This window comes from Rhea pennata, chromosome 4, assembly GCF_028389875.1.
Source record: "Rhea pennata isolate bPtePen1 chromosome 4, bPtePen1.pri, whole genome shotgun sequence".
In the NCBI taxonomy this organism is placed as follows: domain Eukaryota; kingdom Metazoa; phylum Chordata; class Aves; order Rheiformes; family Rheidae; genus Rhea; species Rhea pennata.
The window spans coordinates 50,825,354-50,838,750 of NC_084666.1; the positions used below are offsets into that span (position 1 = coordinate 50,825,354).

Consider the following 13,397-nt stretch of genomic DNA (forward strand, 5'->3'; position numbering starts at 1 on the left):
ATGAGACAGAGGAAAAAGGAGGAGAAATAGAGAAAGGCAGGTGGTATGACAAGCTCATGGGTGGTAGACAAGATAGAGTAGGGAAAACAGAAAGAGGATGAGATGGGCAGTTGCCATGAATAGCAGAAATAAATGTGACCTTAGAGGCAGAGCAGCTTTCTGAAATAATGGAGATGTAGGGATGGGTCACAGACATGTGAAAATAAGGAATATGCGGAAAACATGAGCTGCAGCCTTTCCAGTAGTCCAGGAGAGTTATACTTGGCAGCCCAGTCATAGTGATTGCTCTGTAGATTAAGCAATTTCTCCAAAGAAAGCCATAGGAAGGTCTGAAAATCTACAGCCAGAGAAAAGCTAAAATTGATAGTTGAAGTAGTATAGTTGGAGAGAGAGTAAAGCATGTTGCCTGTAACACAAGATCAAGGAGATGGTATTCTTTTTTTGCATCCAGATGACCAAATATACATATTTAATAAACTTATCTCAAGCAATAGAACTAACATGGAAAACAAAATGGTTAAGAATTACGATGACTGGCTGAGTCACTGACGGTGATTATGACCTCAGAGCTAAGAATAACCTGAGCTAAGGGGATGACTCTGATTACAACCTTACTAGTAGACATGCAATTATCAACATTTAGTTAGAAGCTAAATTTTGGAATGCAGACTATTCCTCTTGAAAAATAATTCAATGCTTCAGTGAATAGAATATGTTTTAAAATATTCCTCCTGAAAGCAAGAAAAAAACACTATGTTTCATCAGTAACAAAGACTGTTGACAAATCTGAATGCTGAATACTCTCACTATGAAACAGCACAAATAGCAGCTGAAGGTTAGCCATGGTAGCATCTCTTTAATGACTCAAAAATCTTAAAGAAAGCAGACAGGAAAGTTTTTGCTAAGAACACTGAATTAAAGAAATCCTGTCAGTTTACTGGCATTTTACACCGTATGTATGAGGTGACTGCTTTCAAGGCAGCATGTGTTCTGCACAAGGAGCCATCCTGCAGGGCCATCTTCAGGGGTGCTGAGGCTCTAGACACAGCATCTGCACATTCCTTCTTCCACCTACATAAACAAATCTAACATATGGACTTTCTGCTCAGGTGCAGAGGTAGCCACACTGCATATACTCAGATACCCACACAGCATGTACAGTGAATTCTGTCTCTCTGAGATGTGGGATCCTCGTATGTGTGCACTAGGTTCAAAGCATTTTACACTGAGCATAATGTGATTTGGCTATTGCATAACTGTCAAATCTAGGGCAAGGCAGGCAGCAGGAGTGTGGGAGAGATGGGGAGTAGGCCTCTCTTTTCAGGGAGCTGTTAGATTGGTTTAACTGTAACATGAAACTGCACCATGAATCAGGAACTTCTGAGCACAAATCATGGCTCTAGTATCAACTCCATGGTGGCTCCGTGCAACTTAAATGGATGGTCAGTATCTGTGAAATGTAAATAGTAGTGCTTGGGTACTTGAGGGCACTGTAAGATTCAATTAGCTAATGGTTGCCAAGTATTAATTAATTATTTTAATTTCAGCGTGTTGATTAAAAATGTCTAAATGCTGAGTCATCATGTGCTAGCTACACACCGTCACAGGTCCCAAAAGGTTTATTCATCCAATAAACAATGAGGGATAGGTTTATTTATCCAGCAATCAACACAGCACAGCATGTGGCCCCAATGGTTTACTAATGGTGAAACCTGTTATTCTGATTCAATTATTATTTATTTTTGAGGAGAAGAGCTTTGATTTGTAAGAGCTGTTTTCTCTCCTGTAGATACAATCTGTCATGAATCAGTTTTGCATATGTATAATATATTTTCACCATGTCAAGGAGCAACAACAGACTGAACACGACTTTATTACTAATTCTGTGTTAGATCTGCTCTGTCATAACAGCAAGACACTTGAAGAGGTTGAGGTTGGGATGTAGAAGCCTTGAAAACCAGCTACATCTCTGCTTTCAGCCAAGCAACTGGCTGTTAATATTGTGATGAGAAGCTGCAGTCCAGCAAAGGTGGGAGACCCAGGCAGTTCCTCAGCACTAATCTGGCAAGAAGCTGCCTGGGGGATAGGCCAAGACACTGAAAAGCTTAAATTAAATCAGACCTGTGTTGGGATTAAAGGATCCCCAACATGGATTGCAGGACCAAAAGGCAGATGTCTTAAAAGGCACGTATAGCTGTATGAGACAAACTGATAGACCATATCTACCATTGGAAGTTTCCAAGAGCAAGAAGCATGTCTGCTGTTCAGTTTGGTTTAGATTTAATTTGACTGAAACACTGTATTCAGACTCAGGCTTCTTTGCTAGATAAAACTACCTTATTTATGAAGTACTCCGTCTTAGTAAAGGTTTCAGTTGATCCACTATAATGAATATATTTTCTATTTCAGTCTTTTTTTTTTTTTTTTTTTTTTTTTAACAAGGTAACTGGCAAATCTTTGTACAGTCTCTTTCTCTCATATCTCCATGAATAAAGTTGCTTGCTACTGTATATACTATTCTTACTGATATTTGTCTCGTGCATCACTTTTCAGAACCCTGACAGTCTAAGTAAACTTCCTAGGGTTCCATATCTCTTTCTTCTCCTGTGCTGCACAAAATATTCACAGCAAATGTCCCAGATTTTAAAGTCAGCATACACTGCATTATATTTAGGATGCGTAAGGCTAGACGTTTAAATATGGAGAATCGAACTAAGTTATGCCAAAAAAGCTTGAATATGTGCAGGCCTTTATCTATTTTGCTTGTGCAAATGCCTGCTTTACATGCATACATTTGCAATACAGATAAAACTAGGGTGTGTTCATACGAAAATGTGGCATTATATGTGAGTTTATATCCAACAGAACATACTATTTTCAGGAAAAAAACCTGTAGTAGTGATCATCTTTCAAGCATGTCTTTTTTGTCAAGATCGTCTCTTTTAAAACAAGAAAAGCAATGTTTATATGAAGAACTTCATATGATAAATGATATATTTGATAAAATTCAGATACCTGCTGAGGAAATAGCCTGTTTACAGAAATAGAGTTATACATCAGTACAGATATCTGTCAGAAAATAATAAAAATAGATTGGCTGTGAGGTCATCTGTGACTCAGAAATTAGACAGAATATGGACTGTGAAAGAGTTAACCATAAGGCTATTGCAGAGAACAATGCATACTCCACTGAATTTATCCTGAAAGATGTGTCAAATATTACACTTTTCTCTAGAGTGAGAGGATGCATTGTGCTTCACTGCACATTATGCACAATTGACTTACAAGGTTTGTTATTATGTGATATTTCTAAAGTTTTAGTGAAACATTCATTAGTTGCACATGCATCCAAATATATTTTTATTCTAATTCATGAAAGTATGATGGCATACTTCATTTTTAAAAGTAGCAGGTTAAAGAGTGCCATTTCTTGTACCAGTTTCTAATGAGACAGTAGGCAGAGCCAGTACTGAAATATCTGTAGCCACTGGCTGACACTTACTGTGTCTGCTGCTTAATGAAGGAGTAAATTGTACCATAAATCTCCCATTTCTACTGCAGCTTCTTCATATCGGGGGTAGAAATCAGCTTTCAATCTTACAAGTTTCTGCTGTCTCCTTCTTCATGTATTATCTATGTGTATTGTAAAGGATACTCACAAAGGGATGCAATTTGTCCAAGAATAGTCACTTACAAATAACAAAGATGTTCATGCTATCAAATCTTCTGGACATGTATTTTATGGGTGACATTTGAAGGAATAACTGAGGACCAAAAATACATTTCTATTAAGAACAAATCCAAGAATGTGTAGGGAGTCCAGAAAAAAGTAAAAAGTAGAGTCCTACAGAACAAAAAGTTTATCCTTGAGAGATATGACCATGAGTTAATTGAAGTGGACCTTTAGAAAGTTCCCTTACCTTATTAGATCCTGGGGATTTGCCACTATTAGAAGATCTATAAATCCTGTGAGGAATTAGCACCTTCATGTACATTTTCTACTTCTTTTCTCACATTTATAACTCTTTCTGCTAGACTAGCATTCTGGCCTGTACAAAATTCTTTTCCCTGAGCTGACAAAGCAAAATAGTATATGTCTGATACATGGTGCATCAGAAGTTTCATTGCTTTTGATGGGACTACTGTTATGCTTGAAGTTAGATGCACATGTAAGTATTCTGCTGCATGAAGAATTCAGACAGATGGAGATGCAGTGGTGTTAGTGCTGGCTTACAAAGAGCATAACCAGAATGTGATCACACCATCAGAACTCTTTCCTCTTACTCCTATAAGAGGCCCACAGCTGGTCAGCAGTTGTGGAAGTAGGCATGTTCTTTTAAGCTGCTTAGATAATACTAATAAGCCATGGATGTGCTGGCTTACTCACATCTTTCAGGCAGTCTTCAGCACCTAATATGAAGAATGAAGAATTCCTCTGAGAGAGTGGTATTACTGTTACCATCATTGCCTGGGCCTTGTCTGCTCTGCTGACACTTGCGAACTCCTGCTAAGTGAAGTAATCTGCTGAGCCTTGTATCCTGGTTTGTTATCTTGTTTTGCCTTGTGTTTGCTACAACATATCTAAGGTCCATGCACCATTTTTGCTATCTGTAACTCAGGCCTAGGTGTTTTTCTTATCTTAGGTATTTTTTGTGTGTACTGTATAGTCTGATTTTTCTCTTACAACTGTACCACTGTCATTATTATTACTCATTCTCCTTACATTTCATGGGCTGTATGACTTCCTTTGTTCTAATTATTTTGCCAAAGATTAATCCTCCAAAGATTAAACCATGAAAATTCCAAGATAGCCTCTTCAGTTCTGAATCAGTCATGCACTTTTCTTAGTGTCTTTTTTAATTTGCTGTTTAAAGGTACATTCCTTGGACCTTAAAGTAAATGTTGGATGTCAGTCATACAGTTTCACCAGTAGTCTCCTCTGTGTTAACTGGAAACATTTAAAGTGTCAAGTGGTTCTAAACTAGTTATTATCAGACACAAAGCTACCTTCTGACTCTTGACTCTTTCCTGACAGCTAGTTGCTTACAGTTACAAAGCATGACACTCTTTAATTTATTCATCCTTCATTTTTTAGAGAGTGCTGGTGAGTCCTAACTCGGTATTTTCTTATTTATACTCATGAATTATTCAGTAAATAGACTGTGTCAGAAATGTCTGATGGAGGTCTCTCTCATCCACTGTCATCATTCTAACAGAATCTGTATTGTATGGTGGAAATTGTGCAGCCTGAGCAGATATGTGTGCACCTTGCATCAAATAATAAATGATGCTATATTATTAATAATACAGGCTCAGCTGTGCTTTTGCTTCTTTTGACACTGAAGTTTGGTTGCCACCAGCTTAAGTATCTCTGCATTATGTTCTGCTGTTGGGTAGGTACATCCTTTACTACCTGAAAAAAGTCTATTTGATTAGATCAGATTGTCTTTCAGAGTAAGAAAGTCATGAAGTAACAGGAAGCCCACTTGCAGTTAATGAACAAGTGGTTTTGTAGACAGAGAAATGGAAGAAGTCTGGTTTTCTACCCATTTGTGTCCTAACCTTGTTTAGTTTTGTGATAGAGGGGGTGCAAGCTGCAGGCAAACCTTGCCTTTCCATCATTTAGCATTCCCTCTCTCGTGGATATTTTTGCTACTTGATAGATTGTGAAGTCACTACTAAAGTCACTTTATTCTGTGCAGCTACCTGTTTTGATGAAAACTGTAAAAACATCATATCTAAAATCTCTGCCTCCCATCAAATATGGCTGAAATCAGCCCCTTTATTCTCAAGCTCCTGATGAGCAAGAGGAAGGCAAACACAGAACATGATCATATAAACCTTGTTTCCTTGGAGCACTGGGCAAAAGTATTTGACTTTCAGCTCAAGGAATCCCAGAACAGTACAGATATCATATGCAATGTGTACACCAAATAATTTCAACTAATGAAATACTGTGGAACAAGGGAGGTAGCAGCTCTGAACAATAATGAGAGAAAAAAAATAGAGCGTATTTTGTGCAAATATAAAAGCACGTTTAATGAAATAGAAGTCAGATGCAAACCCACTAGCATATATTCTCCAAAATCAGGAACAGCATAACAAGGGCATTTTGTTGGTCTTGTACAGACATCCTTGAAGATTTCACACTTAAGTGAGCAGATCACAAGAAGGAATTTAGCCCTAAGACACAGTGTAGTCACACTGGTAATCAGAATATGCAATTAGTTTCTGTCTTCTGCTAGAAATGTCAATGCAGTTAAGTGATTTTGAGGAAGAGTTTGCGTAGCTGCTGTTTCACTTACCTATTAGATCCTTTTCCTTTTTGCTTTTTGAATTCAGCTCCAATATTGGAACCCCCAAAAGAATTTTTAGCAAGAAAATAATACCAGATTATTGTATTGTAACATTTTTTTTATTTGGATAGCTGAATTCTTTCTAAAAATTTGGATCACTAAGAAAAATTTCTCTACCTCAAGCTTACTTATGATCTATGAAAAAATGAACTATGGGGTATCCAAAAATGATGCAGGTCAGATACGTATGCTGAAATGTGAAAGTAAACACATTTTTATTCGGATTCCATTTTAAGTTTCAGCGCAGATGGACCCTGTGATAATTCAATAGCGGTGGTATTTTGTCTTCATCTTAAACTAGATTCTGACATGTTCTTCACTTACAGTGCTGCTGAGGGGAGCTTAGGTTAATATGTAAGATAATTGGTTCTTTGAACAGTTGGGCACAGTCTCAATCAGTTCCAGTTTCAGTATCAGATTTCTCTTAATCAGACAGAAGTAGTCTTTTTCAGATGCTCTGTATGTGCTGAAATTGGTTGGAAAGAAAACCCTTTGAGCAACGCAGTGTGGAAACAAATGTTCAATGTTATAAATAACATGTGATTAGACAAATAGACTAAGCTTATAGAGCTTATTTATGTTGATTCTATGTTGCACAAGAACTTTCATGCCCTGATTTCAATGCTTTCATTTTTCCAAGACAGTATCTTTTGAGAGTAAAACTGTTCATTTCAAACATCGCATGAATACATATAGAAAAATAATTATTTTTTTTCTAAAATAATTTCTCTACTACATATTATATACCATATGCAAAATGAAAACTCATTATTGGTGACCCAGAACATTTTAAAAAATGAATCACATCCAGCCCCATCTTTTTAAAATCCGCAGAGTGTATAGTGACAGCTTGATATAGAACTTAGCCAAATAAAAAGGAGAAAAAGGAGGACATCTTTTCTTCTTCTGTAGTTTTTACATGAACGTTTGATGATCTTCATTATCCCAGAATGATTTAAAGGTCACTAAAAATTACAGAAGGTTTTTAGTCATTCAAACTATTCTAGGAAAACCTGGATAATGGAGAGGGAAATTAATTTTTGTTTAAATGGTTATAAATTGTTTTTGGCTTCTGAATGTTCAATTACTTTAATATAAATCAGACACCTAGGGATTTCATGGAATGTTCTTTCTGAGGAAAAGAATTGCCATTCCCATTTTTCAACCAAGATCTGGCTTAGGTAGCTTATGCTTTTTGGTGTCTATGGGAAGGCTCAAAGATACTTTTTATTCTCATAACTTTAAGCCAGTCACATTCTACTTCAGCTGTTGACCAGTCAGAACTTCAGTTCTGACATAATTTTTTTTGTTTCATATTGTTTCTTACTCATTGCTTATTATCACTATAAGAGTAACAGCCTCTGAGCTCTTTATAGCACCCTGAGCTTGTTGCTAGTATTTACCTGGTGTGCATCCATATTTCTACTAGTGCGTAAGGATTTTTCTCTCAGAGTATATCAAGATGGGTTAGAAGGGAGTGCCAAACAACCTCTCCCTCCTAAGGCAATGTCTGATTCCACAGAGGCCTTTAATTCTTGCTTCTTATCACCATTAGACAGATTTCCTTCCCTTCCCTTCTGCCCAACTGAAGCATGACCAATCCGTATCCTCTTGTCCTGCAGCCTCCCCTGATAGGGTGATGGTCAAAGGCACCTGACATACCTGTGTTTGAGCAGTGCTGCCAAACCTGACCTTCCAGCATGAACTGGCTCTGTCAGGTACTTGTGAGTCCTACTTTGTACCAACACGCCACAAATATCAATGCTTTTGGAGCTTTTAATCCTTGGTCATTTCCACAGAACCCTTGAAAAAGATTAATTGTGGCTCACAACTTGTGAAATTGAGATTCCTATAAGGAATCCAAATGATTTACCAAAGGCCACAAAATGATTTTACAGCACCTTAGAGATTATGGCACTCTCAGAGATTATGTTTGACATTATCTGGTAAAGCAATTGGATTTTGTTTATTTGTTTATATTCTAATTTGTCTGTATTTTAAAAATGGGTTGGGAGAACAAGAAATTACGTCTTGCACTTTCAAAGTGCTTTGTGAATAGCAATCCTACTAAAAGTTGATAGGGTGCATATTCTCCAATGCCTTCTGTGCTTTAGAAAATCCACCCCCCATAAGCATCTTGAAGTTTTTCCTGACAAAGTTTCATCTCACATTCCCTCATAAATATCTGCAAAATCACCTCATTCTCTCTTCATGACACTGTCATGACATCTCCCCCAATGTGATACCCAGAAGAGCTATGATTGGCCTTCTGTGATTATTACTTTTCTCATTGGCCTTCATTTTCTCATTATTATCTCCCATGCTCTCTCTGTTCATTACCTGTTCTCTCTTGGCTTATATTTACACTGAAAGTGATTAAGAACTGGTCTACTCTTTTTGTATTGTGCCTACACAACGCATACTAGAACATGGCTTATTCCACAGCAAACATTTCCAACATAGCAAAATAATTCACCAACACTTGACAGGAGGAAAAAAGTGAGTATTACTTGAGCAACATGTTAGTAGGGAACCCCACACAGGGGCTCTTTGCCTCTGCAATGCTAAGAAGGGCTTCAGGATGTGTTGGAGGTGAATGAACAACATCAGCTAAACAAGATCACTGAAGTCTTGTTCTCAGCTTGCCTTACTGTGCAGGCTCATCCTGTTATGGTATAATTGCAAAGGAAGCACCATGGAAAGATGTTTCATTACAAAGAAAAAGTGTAACATTGGAAATAAGTATAAATAGGTATGTTTAAATAAAAGGAACTGGAATTCATCTGGAAAGAATGAAATTGAACTGATTTTTCTTTCATTTGAATAGGAAAAAAAATAACCATTATAATGTCAGTGGCACACTTGCTAACACAATAGAAATAATCAGGATTTCAATTTAATGAGGTATTGTAGAATATGAGAATATTTTGAACTACTAATGAGAGAGAAAGAGATATTACTGGAGGTAGAAAATGGTAATGGGTAGATAGTTGCATATTTAAGAAACAGTGACAGTTTCTTATGAAAAAACATTGTAGGAATGTTGTTTATCTTAACTGGTGCAGGAGAGATTTAAAGAAAGAAGAGATTCAAAAGAAGAACAGATTTACTCCTGTATTTGCAAAGCAATGGTTAGTATTAATTAAAACTACAACAGGACAGCATTTAGGGCATGAATAATGGCACAACTCCTTTCATGTCCATCAGCCACCAAAATATCCTTTGAATGGCATTGACCAACACAGGTGAGTGGTGGGTGAGGGCAATACTGCAGAACCTCTGGAAGGATTACTAGCTGCATAGTACTTAGCATTGTAACTAAGAGGCTGCATGTGTAAAGTATTCATAATCCAACTTTGGTTGGTTTACGTTGTCCTCTCTGAGTATTAAATGACGTGTGGTGGAAAAGCTCACTGTAGATGGGAAATGTACATTCAATTTTTATTTTGTGTAGCCATTAGCATAACATCTAAGCTCTTAGTGCCTTAATTCTTCACATGAAACTGAAGATTAGATAATATGGTCTTTCTGGCATACTTTGTTAGTCGTATGTATCTAGACAATGAGTGAGTCCTACTGGCAAGAGCCTACAGTAACTAACACAATGGGATCCTGGACTGGGCTGATCAAGCAGGATCTGGTTCTCAAACAGCCTGTTACAACCTGCCAGCAGCTTGTCTGCTCTGAGCTTCCCTGGGGGCTGCACGTTCAATGCTCGGCTTAGTACATGCTACCCCTCGTGCCTCTAGTTGATGCCTTGGGTCCAGATATCCCCACCTGAGAGCAAGGAAAGGAATTCAGATCACCTTCATTCCTCGTCTTCTGTCAACTCCCACACTCTGTAAATCTCATTTCTAAACTAGCCAATATTGAAAAGACCCCCTGCACACCAGTGCACACCTGATGTGATCCTGATTGCAGAAGGTGCTAAGGACTACCACTATGAAAAGGCCAAAGGTCCAGCTGAGTCTAGCTACCCCATCAAGTGTGATTAAGGGACACACGTCTTTGCCAAGAGCACACAAAGATACAATGCTGCTCACCTATGTTTAGCTGCCCTTGGCTGCCCAGCTGATGACAAGCCTGGTTTTAGCTGGATTAAATTGGCATAATTTTTAAGTGAGACAATCGCATTGCTGGGTCTGGAGCAACAGAGATAACCTACTTTCTCAACAGGCTCCATGCAAGTAAAACAATAACCACAAAACCATCTTGTCTGGGGGAAGACAATAAGAATCCAACTATCCTGGCTTTATGTGCAAAATAGAGAAACAAGAAGTGATAACCTGAGTTTCTATTTGAGTGTATTTAGTGGAACCAGTCTTGTTCACACTGATCACTGGCAAAATTTATACCATCTTCACAGGAAGCAGAATTAGGTCTGCTTTTTCCTTTAATGTCCACAGGCTTTTCCATTAATGTGACAAATTTGTAATTCTGCAGATTCTGAAATTGTGCCTTTACTATTAATTTAGTAAACATAATTATTCTTAGCTAAGTAGGAATTCCGTTTAGTCTTAAAATACTCAGTATATATTAGACAAGCTCCATGCACTCAAAACTTCCCCTTTTATTTGATTGTTATTTTACCTTATTTATTTATGATACTGAAAATACTGTTTAGGAATGTATTTAACAAAGCAAATATTTCTTGTTCAAAGAGCCCTCCAATGTCATTGTTGAAAAACCTTATCTTGCTTGTATAAAGTCATTAATGTACTTAATTTTTAAAAACTCAGATAAATTATTGGATTCATCCTAATCATTATTCTCTGGTTTGTTAGCTGAAATTGGACCACATTTAATGGTAATGCTATGTAAAATTTGGTGTGCTGGGAATATATAACAATTTCTGAAGGGCACAATGATAATCAGATGTGTCTAGACATGTAAAACACATTTTGATGCCATGAATTCTTCTAGTTAATTTTATGAGTTTCTGAGATTCGTGATAATTTAACTCAGATGTAGTACGGGAACTAGAAATTGTAGTAGTCAAAAAACGTTAGCAGAATTTTTAGCACCGTTTCCTTAAAATAATAAGACCACATCACTACATGTGCTGTAAATAGTATTAGAGTATTGTTTCAAGGGTTTAGTGTATTCACTAAGCTTTTTAATAGCACATGTACTTGTTTATCTGAAGAAGAATAATTTTAGAAATAAGGCAATAGTATATCATCTTGTTACTTAAGGACTGTCGTCTGCTTCCTACAGACAGAGTTGAGGGCTTTTTAGCTTCTTAAACTTGTTTCATTCTGATGCAGCACCTAAGTATAGCAGGAACCAGCTCATAAACACAGTCACTCTTGGATGTGGCTGAGGAATTGCAGAGCAGGTCAGGGAGTCTGTGATTTTCAGGTGCAGGTGTGTTCCAGTGGGAAAATAGTGTTGTCCAAGGCAGCATCAGTAAGCTGGTCATGTAATTTTACTTTGCAAAATGAGAGGTACTGTAGTCTCATTATTTGTGAGACTAATGATTTTTGAGGTAATTGCCACAGATCTGTTGTAAGGCCAGCTTTAGTCTAGGTTCTGTGCTCAGAAGACTGCTTGTTGCTGCTATTTCAAAGCTGTGGAAAAACCACTATTTTTCATATCTGTCTCTTCAGTTCTCCTTGCTTTTCTTAGAAGTCTAGTATGCAAATGGCAGAAATATGCCTTTGCTGGTGAACGTGTTCATCTGAAGCACTGATGACATTTCATTTATCAGACTGAGCCATTTCCTGTCCTGGTTTGAGTTTGGAGTAAGGATTTTCCATACTTCACTCCTCAAAGCAGAAAGAGAAGTTTTCTTTTTTTCTCTGTTTAGAGAGAGAAGGCAATAAAACGAAATATGGCTTGGCCCTGAAAATATGGATGTGTTGGCTATGACCACAGAGTTCTAGGAGCTTTCTATATCCCAGTTAATCTTTACTGGGGCAGCAGCTGACTCAGAAAGATTAACTGGTTCATAGAAAGGACAGGAAGAGTTTGTTCCAATGATAACTTTGAAGGGAAAAATAACACGTTGGAAACATAGTGACAAATTTATGATGCACAACTTCATTCATTGATTTAAAACTTCCATGTGTAACGTGTTCAAAACTGTCAGGGCCCTGAAGGTGCTAACACGCTTTACTTTCCCAGCCCACTTCTTGGGGGCCTCTCCCCTCTACCAGGCCCCCATTTCAGTCCAGCTCTGGGCTGTCATTAGCTGCCCTGCGATGCCGCAGCGATGCCAGGCTTCCGCCCCGCCACAGCTCTGCCCTTGCCTGGCCATGGGCCCCACTGACCCTGACCCTGTAACTGCCTGGCCCAGACTCGGCCTGTCCCTGTCCCTGCAGAGCTGCCTGGTGCCCAGGGCTGGGGTTGTCCCCGGCTGTCCCTGGCTGTCTGCACCCTCACAGGGTGGTAGTACAGACCCTGGCACTGCCACCACGAGGAGCCCCCACGAATACCAGTCCTCAGGACCTGCCAGCTCCCACGGTGCCATGACAAAATCTATCTGGAGAGCAGAGGTTTGGAAGTCACAGTGACATTTAAAAAGCAAATATCCATCACAAAAAGATATATCTGTGTCTTCTTTTTTTTCAGAGGAAACTTATAAAACAATCTACTTATTCAGATTGGCAGTATAAATGTAACTGCCATTTATTGCTCATAATAAAACTGGAAGATTGCATACAGAAAATCAAATTTGTCTTCATATTAAAGATATGGCTTGAAAAGTTTTGGTATATGAAATCCAACTGTAACTGGGAACTATTGCAGTTTGGCTGACTTGTCAAAATGAAATAGGCCCATCATGGAAGCGTGGTTAAAAAACGGGAGAAAAGAACGATGGAAAAAATAATACCAAGCTCTTACAATCTGGCATTAAGCACTTACAGTGCATTGTGGGATAAATAGACTAAGTCCCTGACTGTGTTCAAGAATAATTTGTTCTCTGCACTGATAGAGAAGAGAGAGAGAGCTTTGCAGGGCATCTGGGGTTTCTTGATACAAGATCTAATTGTGCCTTCCTCAGGAAAAATGGCAGAACTGGCATAGCCAAAGCTAAGG

General features: G+C 38.1%; 1 protein-coding gene across 8 annotated transcripts in view; it reads left to right on the forward strand.

Moving 5' to 3' along the window:
* The window catches only part of INPP4B (inositol polyphosphate-4-phosphatase type II B), a 384,670-nt gene that overhangs the window by 2,028 nt on the left and 369,245 nt on the right, over positions 1 to 13,397 (forward strand). The gene's annotated exons all lie outside the window — the stretch shown is intronic.